The sequence below is a fragment of the Silurus meridionalis genome, chromosome 29, assembly GCF_014805685.1.
Source record: "Silurus meridionalis isolate SWU-2019-XX chromosome 29, ASM1480568v1, whole genome shotgun sequence".
Lineage (NCBI taxonomy): Eukaryota > Metazoa > Chordata > Actinopteri > Siluriformes > Siluridae > Silurus > Silurus meridionalis.
Genome location: NC_060912.1, coordinates 1,806,829 through 1,821,486, shown reverse-complemented (window position 1 = coordinate 1,821,486; position 14,658 = coordinate 1,806,829). Strand labels below are relative to the sequence as shown.

At 36.7% G+C, this 14,658-nt stretch overlaps 1 long non-coding RNA gene across 1 annotated transcript in view; it reads left to right on the top strand.

Annotated features, from left to right (window-relative positions):
- LOC124381948 overlaps positions 1-5,025 on the top strand; it is a 46,792-nt gene extending 41,767 nt beyond the window's left edge. Inside the window, exon 3 of the long non-coding RNA XR_006924950.1 lies at positions 4,759-5,025. This is a non-coding gene — a long non-coding RNA (uncharacterized LOC124381948). The remainder of the gene's footprint in view (positions 1-4,758) is intronic.
- Positions 5,026-14,658: the final 9,633 nt, after the last annotated feature.

Genomic DNA, 14,658 nt, shown 5'->3' with positions numbered 1-14,658 from the left:
TCACTGCACCTAAATCCTATTGAACTGCTCTGGGATTAACTGGATCGTAAATAAATCTCCAACTTGTGAAAAACATCTTTGGCTAGTTTTAGTATTTCAGCTGGATGTTCGGAGAAACAAACTGTCCGCATCCCAGAAGTGTGTAAAGCTATTATTCATGCTAAGGGAGGATTTTTCAATGGAAATCAAGTCTGTATATTTATAGATTTGTTTGGTCAAAGTAAAACTTTTATAGTTTGTTGCATAGAAACCAAAGGAGCATGCATGTGTCTCAAAAGCCCATAAAACACTGGGTTTTCCAAAACAAATCTGATTATCATGAACATTAGTTAAAATTACAGGGGATTAAAAGGGAAAATCATGTTGTGTGGTCATTTGGTTGCACCCCTAGTGGAAGTGCGCTGGAATGAAAATGTTTCTAAAAGGTTATTATCTCTTAATGTGCTTTCTAGCTTTCTAAAAAGCCAGAATACCACTTTTGAGATGATTGTCTTGCAAATCATTTCATTATCTAGGAAACAAAGTGACAAATTAAGCTGTTATTAGATAAATAACAGAAGAACAAGAGTGTTATTATAATTATTGTTGGCAGATGCGTACTGCAGAATAGCACTATTAGATATATTCGTTTGCGTTGGTGTACCAGTTTATACCTGAATTATACAGAAGAATACAGAAATGTACTATGTAGACGAACGTTTTGTGGACTCATGACCATAAGCTTAGTAATCTTTCTGAGCATTTTATTCCAGATTTAGATTAAATTTGCTCTTATAATATACTCCACTCTTCTGGGAAGATGCTCCACTAGATTTTATGGTTTGCTTCATCCAGCCAGTTAGTAAAGTCAGGCACTGATGAAGGAGACATGAGGAGGCATGTGTTCAAAGGATTCAGACCAGAACTCTATAGCAGGAGATCTTCCACTCCAACCCATGAAAGCATATCTTCAAGAAGTTGGCTTAGTTTGGGAATAAAAGCAATATATGGCTGGGAAAGTGAGGTGTCCAAATACTTTTGTTCAAATAATTGTAAAAAGAAAAAAAAAGATATTCATGACCTACATATTAATTGACTGTTACTGATGCTACACTCTTAATAATAAAGGTTTTTAAATAGTTCTTTGTCAAGGTGCATGGGTTTTGTGAAGATCTTCTAACAATCGTGGAACCATTCAATTGCATAAAAAGGTTCCTTGTGGGAGAAAAACGTTTCTTAATGGCACTAAGACATTAGTGGTTCTACTTAACCATTTGCTAAAAGGTTTTGTGGGGAAACAAAAAGTGGTTTGTCTATGGAAAATACGAGGTTCCTTGAGGTTCTAAATAGAAGCCTGGGGTTCCATAGTTGGTCAATGGAGTCTTGTGCTAAATATGGTTTTATGGAGATGATAGATAATGATAATGATGTTGATGATCTAAAAAGAATCATCTAACTTGGATGCAACAAACCCAATTAGGTTTCTTTTTAGTAAACCCTGCAAAATGTAGAACCACTTTGGGAATCCATATATATGTATATAAAAATGTATGTATCAATGTATGTATATATGAATATATGGTCCTAAGAAGTCTAGTCAAGTTCTGAATAAAGTTTGATGGCAGGCTTCGTGTTTGTCTTTTCTTAGAAATTCATTTTTTTGATTTGACAAAATCCACCCAGATCCCCTTCACTGATTTAAATTCCGACCAATTCGTCATGAATTTCTAATATCACAGAAAAACACGGGCGGTCTTCTTCATTGTCTAGGCTAGCTGAATAATTAAAGACAAACCAAGTCGTCTGCTGGAATAAACTTGCCAGTTTTTGTCCCAAACCTTAATGGATTGTGCCTTTAAGAAATCCTCAGGAGTTTGAGATTCTACAGTTAAAACCAGTTAAAACGGGACCACCCCGTTTATAATATATAATAAATATATGAATTACACAACAACTGGGGACTTAAGACTAAGGCTCAATTCGACTTAACTGGGTACTTGAGACTAAGACTTAAGACTAAGGGTAATTCCCTTAGTCTTAAGTCCCCCTTAACTGGTCACTTAAGACTAAGGGAATTGAGCCTTAGTCTTAAGTCCCCAGTTGTTGTGTAATTCATATATTTATTACTAAAATAATCTTGGGGACCCCTGAAGTCTGTTTTTTACTTGTCATGGGTGTTCACTAATGCCTTATGGGTGGTCCCAGATCCCCCCCACCAAATAAAATTCGAGCACTGTTTAAAACAAAATATTATACCAACAATCAAACATTCCATGTACCACCATTTACAGCACTGGATCAAGTATGTACAACTAGTGCAGTTGTTTAGTTGTTTAATTATGTAATTTATCTATCTATCTATCTATCTATCTATCTATCTATCTGTCTGTCTGTCTGTCTGTCTGTCTGTCTGTCTGTCTGTCTGTCATCTATAAATATTGCCACAATAACAAACTAATGTGTTTCGCTGATTTTCCCGGTCGTTAAAAACATATGTCACCAGATGTAGACAATGAAAGTAAAGAACGCAGTGACGTGTATCTTTAACTCCGCCTGTTTTTTGACATCATAGGACACTTTAGCCAATAAACAAGCGGAGAAACGATCAGTTCTAAGCGCATACTACAGAACTGTATACTGAACAGAACATGTACGCACTATAAATGTGATACAGTAAACTGTATTTCTACGAATTCAATAAAAAAATCACAGTTAACGGGGGATTACTATATATATATATATATATATATATATACACACACACACACACACACACACACCTATTAAGTACATGTACAGTGAGATCAGAATAAACCTGTATCTTGAAACTACGACTTTTCATGAATCTGTATATGCTTCTGTTTTCACAAAATCCAGAACCTTTTCTTGCGTTCTACCTTTAGTTGGCAAAATCTAGAGATATGCCTATAATCTTGCTAATTTTTTGGAGGTTGAAAGCACACAATAGTACTCAGAGCAAACCTGTTCCAGCATGACAGTGCCCCTTGTGTACAAAGCAAGCTTCATGAAGATATGCTTTACATGGATTAAAGTGAAAGATCTCCTGCTCTAGAGCTATAAACCCAATTGACTCCAAAATCTAAAACATCTTTCCAGAAGAGTGGAGCTTATTATAACAGTAAATGGGGACTAAATGTGGAATAGGATGGTCAAAAAGCACATACAAATCGAACGGTGTCCACAAACGTTTTGTTTATATAGTGTATTTACTGAGTACATGTATTGTGTAATGAAAAAAATGCTCTATTTGGGAATATCTGGAAACTACAAGAGACTTTTCTTGAATCCGTATATATGCCATATAACCTTTGCTGGCCTTCCAGAAAATGATGACCATATCTGGAAACGTATTCACATAATTTTAATTCTAATCATATATATTTATAAACATTTAATATAACCATTAGTTGTGTCATGGGAAAAGATATCACTTACGAAATGACCTACAATATATAGGGGCTCAATACCGAACCTTTATAATTGCTTAGTTTTCATTTTGGTTTATGTTTTTTTGCTTTTATGTACCATATGGGAAGTAAGCATGTGTGGATGTAATGGCATTGTCAATATCCAGTCCACATTCAAATCAAAAATTCTTTATTTATAAATCCATTCTGTTTATTACAAATACAATATAAAGTATAATGAAATGGCTAGCGATCTATGGTCAAAGCCATACGGTATAATGCACTAGGAATTTCAAGAAAATCCAAATTCCAGGATGAGATCCATGTATTATATTACACGTACAGGTTTTTCTTTAAAAAAAAAAAACAAATCCAGACGATACACATGCGAGGTTAATCCAAAAAAAAAAAAAAAAGAAGAGCAATTACGAGGAGCAGGTGCAAGCGTTGAATGAGGACATGGACAATCAGAGGGACCTATGAATATTCTGCCGGGCTTCATAGAAGAGATATCACGAAGCAGTAAAGGATTTATGTGTAATTTGCAAGACTGTGTGACAGCCAAATCCGGGATGTTCAAGCTCAGCTTAGTCGGAGTCAAGCTTTCCTAAAGTAGCTGAAATTTGTGGGGCAATAATGCGTGCAGAATTCAAGCCAAGTTCTTGAGACTTATTACACTTATAAAATGCACAAGTTTTATGATGATGACTTACATTTGTCCGAGTAGCATCCAAATTGGATCTTCTTTTATATATCGGGACGCCTGAATTTTCCAAACTGTTAGCACGAAGTTCAAGGCAGACAATTGTATAAAAGTATAAAAATTTCATATTTTTTAAACTCCCCAAACCTGCTTCAGCTTTATAATGTCCTCTTCCCAAATAAGTGGAGGTTTAACAGCAATATGGGAGGTGGTAGCTCAGTGGTTAAGGCATTGGACTTCGGGTTCGGAAGGTCACAGGTTCAAATTCCACCACCAGCGAGCTGCCACTGCTGGGCCCTCGAGCAAGGCCCTTTACCCTCAATTGCTCAGTTTTATGCCGCTCTGGATAAGGGCGTCTGCCAAATGCCATCTGCCATAAATTGTAAAATGGGAACTTAATATGGAATAATTGGGTCACTTATAAAAGTATACTGTAAGCCTTGGTGTAAACTCCCAAGTTCTATACAGTAAAGTTGCCAAGTCTTTTTTATCTCAACGGAATTTTCCGTTACAAGTCTTTAAAATACACACATCTGACGTCTGCTTGTTTGTAAGTTTCTCCAGAAAAGTTTGCTGTCCAGTGGCATTCTGATCAAATATGACAATTATGGTAACACCCCTCCCCCCTCTCTCTTTTTTTCCATACAGATCTCCTCCTCTATGCATCCATTCATCATAAAGGGGGCTGAAGTCATCATAATGGCTACCTGTGTAAATAAAGCCTGCCTCATCAACACGCCAGCCCCATTCCACTGGGGCTATAAATCATTGGCATGATGCACTGCAAGGAGGAGCCGGAGAGAAAGAAATAAAGAGAGAAAGAGAGAGAGAGAGAGAGAGAGAGAGACACATATAGGTGTTTTTATATCCGGTACTGTAAGCACTTTTTTCCCCCCCAAAAAAAAAATCATGAAAGGAAATGCAAATCATCTGCTTTTATTACCGTTCATCGTGTTTTAATTTTGCTAGAACACCACTTTTTGCCCAACTCAAAAAAAGGCAAACACAAAAGAGTTTTTCTTTTACCGCTTCGCCTCACGAATGAAAAATTCAGCACAAAACTGTTTTTTTCGGTTGAAAAAAACCGAATTTATCCGCCTAACTTCTATGAACTTGTGATTAGTAAAGTCTCAGATTCCTGGTTGATAGAAGTTCTCATCTTGTATTGCAATATTTACTCAGGGGTCAGCGTGGGGAGCTTTTGGAGATGCTTTTCTGTCCAGCACGGTTGTAAAGAGTGGTGATGAGTTACTGTAGAATTTCCTCAAACTCAACGTTCTTTATGATCAACAAGGCATTTCCACCTGTGGAACATTTTTTTTCCATAGAAAAATCCTTGAGTCACCGAGATCATATTTTTACCCCATTCTTATATATGAAGTGGACATTCACTGAAGCTCTTGACCTGTATCCGAACGATTTCACGCACTGGATCCCGATTGGCTGATTGGATAATCACATGAATAAACAGGGCTGCAGGTGTCCCTATTTACCTGGTCAATGAATCAATGTCTTTTGCTGTCCTGGCAAAAAAAAAACATAACCACCAAAGGATTGCGCTGAGATGATGAAATGCTTTCCCCTCACAGCACCATGGTCACGCCGCCGGTCCCAGACACTATTTGATCCTACAAAAGAAACCTATTTCTGCTCACAACACTGACAGAGACAAATCGCAGGCAAAGGTGGCATTGAATACAACTCCATCCCATTCCAGACTAAACCATCTCATACAGAGGAGAACACGGGCACACAGGAGAGACATGGTACACAGTACACATTTATACAGTATATATATAAATATTATATATATAATGTACTTATATTTAGACAAAAGTTTACTATATGATTTGTATGTGCTCCTCAAACATCTCATTCCATGTTTAGTCCCCATTTGCACTTATAATAAGCTTTATATTTCTCTTCAGAAGATGTTTTTGGGGAGATTTGTGCCTAATCAGTCAGCCAAGGTTGAGATTGAGATGAGGAGGCCTGGGGTTCCAGGTTTCCAATTTATCCCAAAGGTCTTCAATAGGGGTTAAAGATCTATAGCAGGATATCTTCCACAAGTGGAGGGAAACTTTCATGCATCCTGTACAATCATGTGCCTACAGGTTTATATAAAAAGTTTGGGAAAGAACCACATATGCATGAAAAAATCAGATTATTTTCAAGTCGAGCAGGATCCAAAATAATACCGCAGTTAAGACCAAAAAACACGCCAATAGATGCGAACATATGGTGCATTGCCGTGCCACAGACATTTACACGGACATAAGTTCCACATAAAACGAGCCTAAATATACGGTTCATCTCTTTACCCTGTGAAACACGAGCTCGCTTAATATTCATAGGGTAAAAGCAAACGCTGGAAACGATCAAAACCGATAGCAGAAAAATTGCATCCTATATATGAGTTGTTTTTTTTTTTTTTTTAAATCCTTACGTAAAAAATTATTGTGAGCTGTTCAGGTTTTTGGGGGGGAAAATGCAATCTTAAAACCTTGAAAAAAAAAGAAATACTGAAGTCAGAGATAGAAGGAGAAGATTATGGGTCGTGGGTTTAGATGCCAATCCTTTCAGCAGAGGGAGCTTATGTACCAGGAAAATCTAGCAGCGCGTGATAACAAATAAATGTTTTTACACCTTGTGTGGGCAAGCAGGCTTTGGGTCACGCAGGCAGTGAATTCAACACACACATGCATGCTTTTGATGGGAGAAAAAACTCACTACACACTCAGTCAAACATGTCATATTAAGTAAGAGCCTGAAGACTATAGCTATTCGCTTGACAGCTAAAATATATATCTATCTCTCCTGCTTTTCTTTTCTTTTCTTTTCTTCCATCCATTAGATGTCAATGTCTGAGGCACAACCCAGAGCCAGAGAGGACTTTAGAGTGCTGTACAAAAAGGTTTTTTAGTCCCATCGTTGTTAAGTACTGGGGATGACACAGATATCATGCTCCAGTTATCAAAGCTGACCACAAAGGGAAGGAGCAGTGGAGCAGCTGCATTTAGACCGGCGTAAAGCAGCTTTTAAGCGGACTCGCTGAAGGCTACTCAAACCCAAGAGATATACATGCATCACAACAAAAAAACGAAAGACAAAAAAATTGCATTTCGTTGCATGAAAAGTTCTAAAATACTCTACCATCCACAACCCGATCACAAAGCATGACGAAATGTAACCATGGCAGCAATCAATGCTGTTTGCATGACATTATCGATAACAACTTAAGGAAAGCACAAGGATCAGTAATCAAAACACCTCCCGGCATTCACGATAAGATTCGAAGCCGATATCAGGAGTGAGAACCCTTCATAAAAGAACCATTAGTTTCAGGTACAATGTGTGCAGCTTTATCAGAAAATTGCCTTATACATTTTTTTTTTCTTTTTCACAGACCATCTTTCAGAATCCTCCACAGGTCCTCTGGACGCTTTTTCCACACTTTTTTTTTTCGTTCTTTATTTATTTATTTATTTATTTATTTTTTGCATGTAAAGCCGAGCAGTCTGGCGTCTGTTATGTAAACGCGGTCTGTTGTGTAATATATTTCTTGATTTTTTTTTTTTTAATGACATTTTTATTTTTTTCTATAGCATTTCATATTTTTTATGGGAAAAATAGGGTGCTGAATCTTTTGCACAAGAACTTGGTGGTCCATTTATGTGACCTCTTTGTCACATAAACACTGTGAAAGGAAATGAGAGTTGAATTGAAAGCACTGGTAATCAACCCTGCTATAACATTCTAGAATCACAGAAGACCACATTGGGTTGGGGTGCCATCAGTAAACAGAAATCTGAGGCTATAGTGGGAAAGGACTCACTAAAAACGGAGGTGAAGATTGGAAAGAAAACTGATATTTATTCAATAAAAGCACTGCTAGTACTCAGTTGGTCTAATTCAGAATTAAAGATGTATATTTAATGAATCCTTGATTAAATGACTATATAGAATATAGTGCGCTGTCTGTGGTGCTGAAAAATATCCTATTTCAGGAAGTTAGCAAGATGCATTTAAACCATTTCAACTTTTAGCCATCCTATTATTGAACTTAACACACAGCTAATGCAGGTTTTACAGGATTGGAATCGAGGGCTTAAACTTTCTTTTCAAGCTGAGGACTTCAGAAGTCTGCTGCGTTTCCGAAGCTGACTTCAAGAGACAGCGGGGCAACCAGCAGAAGGGCGAAAGTGCAATATGGAGGTTACAGAAGCAGGTGCTGGTTTCTCAGCATTCCATTTCCACTAATCATAATCTCATCTTGTGAATGCTGGTGGCCAAATGACTCTTGGATGACCTTGTGGTCAAATCCAGGATTCCTGCTTAAAGCAGTTCAAAGTAGGTGAGAGGAAATGAAAGAAGAAAGAGAAGTGTATTTTAGGAAAACAATTGGGCTGCTACGCTATTTAAACAAAATGGACAACATTTTGTCGAAACCTGATCTTTCGGGTTGGTATGTGGAACACACTTGCACTTAGAGTCCTCACGTTTTCATTAATAGTAGGGCATGTCTTTTACCGCATCTGCCTTTCTTTCTCTCTCTCTCTTTCTTTCTCTCTAGCTATCCCCCCGTCTCATCTCATCTCATGTCATCCCACTCACCACTTCATCCTGTATAATGGACCCTCCAGTCATTTGCAATGCTAAGCATCGTGTCCGGAGCGCCGAAGAGGAATCGTACGCAATCTTTTCTTTAATATGCAGACGAATCATTTTTGCTCGCGGTATAAAGCAGCTTAATAAGCAATTTACTTTAAAATATTTGAGATTCCTCTTATGTACGGCCGGCATCACGTCCATTCCTTTACATTTTTAACCAATCTCCAAACTGAGTGATGAGAAGAGGGATTAATAATAAGGGAAAAAGAGAGAGATGCTACAAAATGCTAAACGAGATCGTTCAGTAGCAAACAGACGACATTTACGATCAACTATTATACATATTTAACAATAAGTAACGATGAAGAATTATTGGTAATCGGGACTTTTTGCACAAGAACAGACTTTGACTCGTCTCATGCATCATAACGTCGCTTTATACGTTCGGTTTTTCAACTAGGGCAATTCATCACATCTTCTCACATAATGGCTACTAACGAGAACAATTAATTACGTTACACTGTAGAGCTTCAGCTGAAGTAAAAGGCAATCGTGTGACCTTCTGTCTCCTAATTGCAGAAGGTAAAGAAATTGTGATTCATTATGTACAATATAATGTTCTTTTATACTTATGAAATATAACAAAAATATCTTCTGACCAACATGTTTACATTGTCCTCCTTCTTCTTCTTCTTCTTCTTCTTCTTCTTCTTTTTCCTCTTCTTCCTCTTCTCCTTCTACTACTTCTTCCTCATCTTTATCTTCTGCTTCTTTCCCCTCTTCTTCTTCTTCTTCTTCTTCTTTATTTTCTTATTCCTTCCTTCCTCCTCTTCCACTTCTCTTCTGTTTCCTCTTGTTCATTTTCTTCTTCTTTGTCTTTAACTTCTTCCACTTCTTCTTTTTCCACTTCTTTTTCTTCTTCACCTTTTTCCTCTTCTACCACTTCTTCCTCTTCTTCTTTCCTCATATTTATCTCTTTATTTATATTTTTCCTCCTCTTTCACTTTTTCTTCTTTATTTTCAAATTCTTTCCTTTTCTTCCTCTTCCACTTCTTCTTTATCTTCTTCCCCATCTTTTTCCTCTTTTCTTCTTCTTCTTCATAATCCTCTTCTTCCTCCTCTGAGTCTTATTATTCTTTGTTTCTTTTGTAATTCTTATTTGTTTTCCTATTCCTTTTTTCTTCTTCATCTTTCTCTTCTTCATCTTTCTCTTCTTCATCTTTCTCTTCTTCTTTTTTCAACTTTTTCTTCTTTGTATTTTGCTTATTCTTCTTATACTTCACATTCCTCTTCTTCCTCTTTATATTATTCATTGTTTTATTTTTCTTCTGAATTTTTTTATGCTTTTTTCTTTTTTCTACTTCATTTCCAATTTGTCACTTCACACTGTCACATGATCTTTGCACCCCGTTCACATTCATACATCATGAGCATTGTTATTTCGTGTTTTTCTCATTTGAGGGACACATCAGACATTTGTAAAAAAAAATTATAATAAAAAAATGATAACAAATAATAAAAATTACTACTCTAAACTATTAGAGCAAAAGTATTGGGACCCCTTCGTTGTTGGGACTTTTCAGCCGTATGTGTTTTAAAAAAAAAAAAAAAAGTTTTTGCATCATTAATAGCATGAAACTTTTATAAGCTAGGAGACCCAAACATGCTCCAGCATGACAGTGTCCTTGTGCACAAAGTCAGCTTCATGAAGATATGGTTTCCATAGGTCTGAGTGGCCTGCTATAGAACTCTGATCTTCAAAATATGAACAAAAGCATTGGGACTCCTACATTTTGAAGGCAAAACTGCATGAATTTTCTTCCCTTCACTTGAACCTGCTCCAGAAAGATGTTCTTGAAATGGAGTTGACTGGAAGATCTTCTTTTCTAGAGTTTTTAGACCTATTGAACACCTTTGGGACGAATGTACATAAGTGTTGACTGCACTCCAGACCTCCTCACCTTCTCCTACACCAACAACGACTTTCCTTCACCCTCATGGCTAAATGAAATCCCACAAATCTCCCGACTCCAAACTCTAGTAGAACATCTTCCCAGAAAAATGATTTGAAGTTATTATAACAGGAAATGGGGCTTGAATGTGGAATGAAATGTTCGAAAAGTACATCAATCTTATGAGAACGTGTCTACAGACTTCGGCTTCTGGAGTTTCGAATGAAGAGATTGTTCTTTAAAAACACAATCGAATAACAGAACATCATATATCATGTGTTCCTGCAACATCTAACTGATAATCCACAGAAAATAAAAGGTGTTTTTGTATTATTTTGTATTATTTTTTTTACACAAACATTTACTATCTTGGACATTTATCTTCTTAAAAGTTACACAAATCCGATAAGACTCACAGGAACCCCCTCCAACACACACACACACACACACACACACACACACACACACACATACCCTATTTCCTCAAAACCTTCTATTACTTCACGAGTTTCAAGGATGTTGATCCTGAGATTAATATCGCTTACAGTGGCTTTAAATCGAACCTCGTTTACCCAAAGCACCGCATGCACTGCTTGTTAAACTCATAAACATTTTTTAAAAACACAGAATTTATAAATACCTGCAGAATTTATTTATTTATTACTAATTTATTTTAAAGAGTAAATGCATTAGTCACATTCTTTTATCTCCACTCATAAAAATTGGCCTACGGTTCTTCCTTTCCTTCTTCTCCTTTTTTCTAATACCACATCTGATTCCTATTTTCTTCTTCTTCTTTTTCATCCTTTTTACTCTATTATTTTTCTTCTTTTCTCCTTCCTCTTTTCTTCCTCCTCATATTCTTCATGTTTCCTATTATTATTATTATTATTATTATTATTATTATTATTATTATTGTTATTATTATTATTATTTTTTTTATTAATTATTATTACTGTTATTATTATTATTATTATTATTAATTATTATTAATTATTATTATTAATATTATTATTATTATTCCTCCTATTCATTTTTCTATTTTTCTACTTTTTCTTCTTCTTCCCATCCTCCTTTTCTACTATTGTAATTTTATGTTCCCCTTTTCCATTCTTCTGCTATTTCTTCTTTTCTTCTTTTACCCATGTTCCTCTTTCGTATCTTTGCCTTCCTCCTCCTATTCGTCTTTCCTTCTTCCTCCTATTATTTTTCTTTTCTTTCTTCTCCTCCTTCTTTCTCTCATTTTCTCCTTTTTTCCCTTTAGATTGCTTTATTAATTTCATTAAAACCTTCCAACATGAACTGTGCTTTTTTCCAGACAGCATAATAGTGAAGAAGGAGTGTGTGTGTGTGTGTGTGTGTGTGTGTGTGTGTGTGTGTGTGTGTGGTCAGCCACAATGCTGGTGGCTTTGCAGATGCATGGTGTGTGTGTAGAGACCCTGATGATCTTCTCATCTGTCTCTTTTCCATCCCATGTAGGGTCTTGCGATCCAAAATCCAGTTTTCCATTTTGTTCCTCGTCTTGAAATTTGCTTCTGCTGGTGATAGAGCTCATGATTTGCTTCTATATTTGCACGTTTTCCGTTTGTGCGTTTGTTGCTGCCGGTTAAAATGACCCTCTGATATGGCATGTGATGTGTAGGTCCACGGTAGACGAATATCCGTGCAGATAAAAATAACGTCTTTTTTTATTTATTGCTTGTTCCCCGTTTCTACTGTTGGTACGGTGTGTATTTTTAGAATAAAAAAAAGGAAAGCAAACGTTTCTCACTGGGTGAAAATGTTACTCAGGCAAAATACCACAGGGATTAACTCACCATGGTAACTTCAGGCTGAAGTTTCCAGCTCCCACATACATCCATAACTGTGACCAAAATAGACCTTATTCTTTTCAGGCTGATTGAAACGCTTCTCGCTCCGTATGCAGCTCTTTTCTTCTTGCTAGTGGTTGATCTTTGACCTTCGAATTCATCTACAGAAGAATCGAGTACATACCTGCGGTTTACATCAGTAATAATCGTGGACGTAGGAATAATCGTATTTCGCAGATGTGAATAAATTTGCTAGATGTTCTTTGAAGTAGGACAAAAAAGTGGGTATTCCATATAAAAAAAAAAACTCAAATGAAACTTTTGATATTTGATTCAACCTGAAAGAAAACATTCTGTTGCGTAAAACTTGAAAATCAATGTAAGACACAATCAATGTAAGATTTATGTTTCTTTTAATGAGACGTCTGCACCTGTCTACAGGTCGTCTGGGACACTTTTCATGAGCAAAATGTTTTCGCTGTGTCCGGTTTAAAGGTTGACCTCTACAGATTTGATGGTTCAACTCTTTCCATATATTGGATTGGACAGGATTAAGATCAGGGCTCATAGACGGCCACTTCAGCGTTTCCCTTCAGACTGCTGGATATTCGTTGTATAGTTTGTTTCATGATCCTTTTGGAGAACTCATGTGGGACGTTTTACTTTAAACCAGCTTGGTTTAACCAGTAGCCTTGAGATTTGTCGGACATGATTATGCGACAAATTACGGTGTGCCGGTACGTTTGCATTGAAGCGAAGGAGCACAGAAGGGTAAGGGCCTTGCTCAAGGGCCCAAAAGTGGCAGCTATGTGATACCGGGGCTTGAACTCAGTAACCCGACACCTTATCAACTGAGCTCCCACTCCCCCAAAAGAGCTGCATTGCATAATACAATTTAAAGCTTTCTGACTTCAAAAACCGTCTTAAATTGGATTCCTCTTGACCATTAAAGAGAAAAGAAAAAAAATCCAACCACCCTGAACCTATAATTGGTGTTCGTGGATGGACACCGGTGGTCCTTATCTACAGGAGGAACCTGCTAATTGTCCTAGAGGTATCACCTTTTTGAAATGTCACAGGAAATCTAAAAAAAAAGAAATAAAATAAAAAGAAGTCGGACATCGATTCGGGGAATTCCCAAGAGGTTTAAAAGCAGGGGCAAAAGTTTGTGGACACCTGACAATTCGTCAAAACATTTCGACCCTATTTGCACACATCCTTCTTTTTTCAAGAAAGATGTTCTACCGGATTTTACGGGTTTGTAGAGAGCGTGCTCCTGTTTAGTGAAGTTTTTTGGGTACATGGCAAGATGGCTTTTTTTTTTTTTTTTTTTCCACTGCAGGAAATTGCTTCATCCCAAAAAAAAAAAACGCTTACAATAGCGCTTTGTGGTGTCTGTCAAAAAAAAAAAAAAAAAAAAAGCCTTCATGCTAGTTCAGTTCTCAACATTTAAAAATAGCACCATGCTAAATGCCCTGCTGGGGCAATTATTCCAGAGGAAAAAAAATGCAACAGACAGATTCAATGTTTCTTGCAAAACAAAATAAATCCATATAATGAGTATGAATGGTACAGTCCAAAACTGTAGCATGCTCCAAGATCTAGAGACGTCTGAATCGAAAAGTATTGATATTTCAAGTCACATGTTTCCTTTTTTTTCAAAAAAAAAAAAAAAATCAATCCTAATATATAATTTAGCAGTGGCACCGTGGGGCAGTGGGTGTTATTGCCGCAGGGTTCAATGTCCCAATTTTGATGCTTTCTATTTCTTTGCTGGTTCCTTGGGTTCTCTGGTGTCCTTCCATCTCCATGTAACATGGCAACAGGTGGACTGGATATGATAAATTGCTCTTAAAGTGTGTGTATGGTGTTCTACAATGAAAAGGAATCATGTGTTTGTATTTGTCAAACAGGTGACAAAATATTGAGGACATACTGTATTGATCTGCTGCCATCTCCATCTACTGTACACACTGCTCCATTTAGACCCAAACCCACTCACAGGGGGCATGAAGATCAATCACATTCTGCTCCAAAATGCTGCTTGTATTATTTCTCCTCAAATGCTGATGTAAAGCTGCTTGTTTATTAGATAATTTGCAGAAAACAAAAACATTTTTTTGTTTGTTGTTTGTGAATGTATATTTTTGTTTGTCGTTTTTATTCGCTTGAAA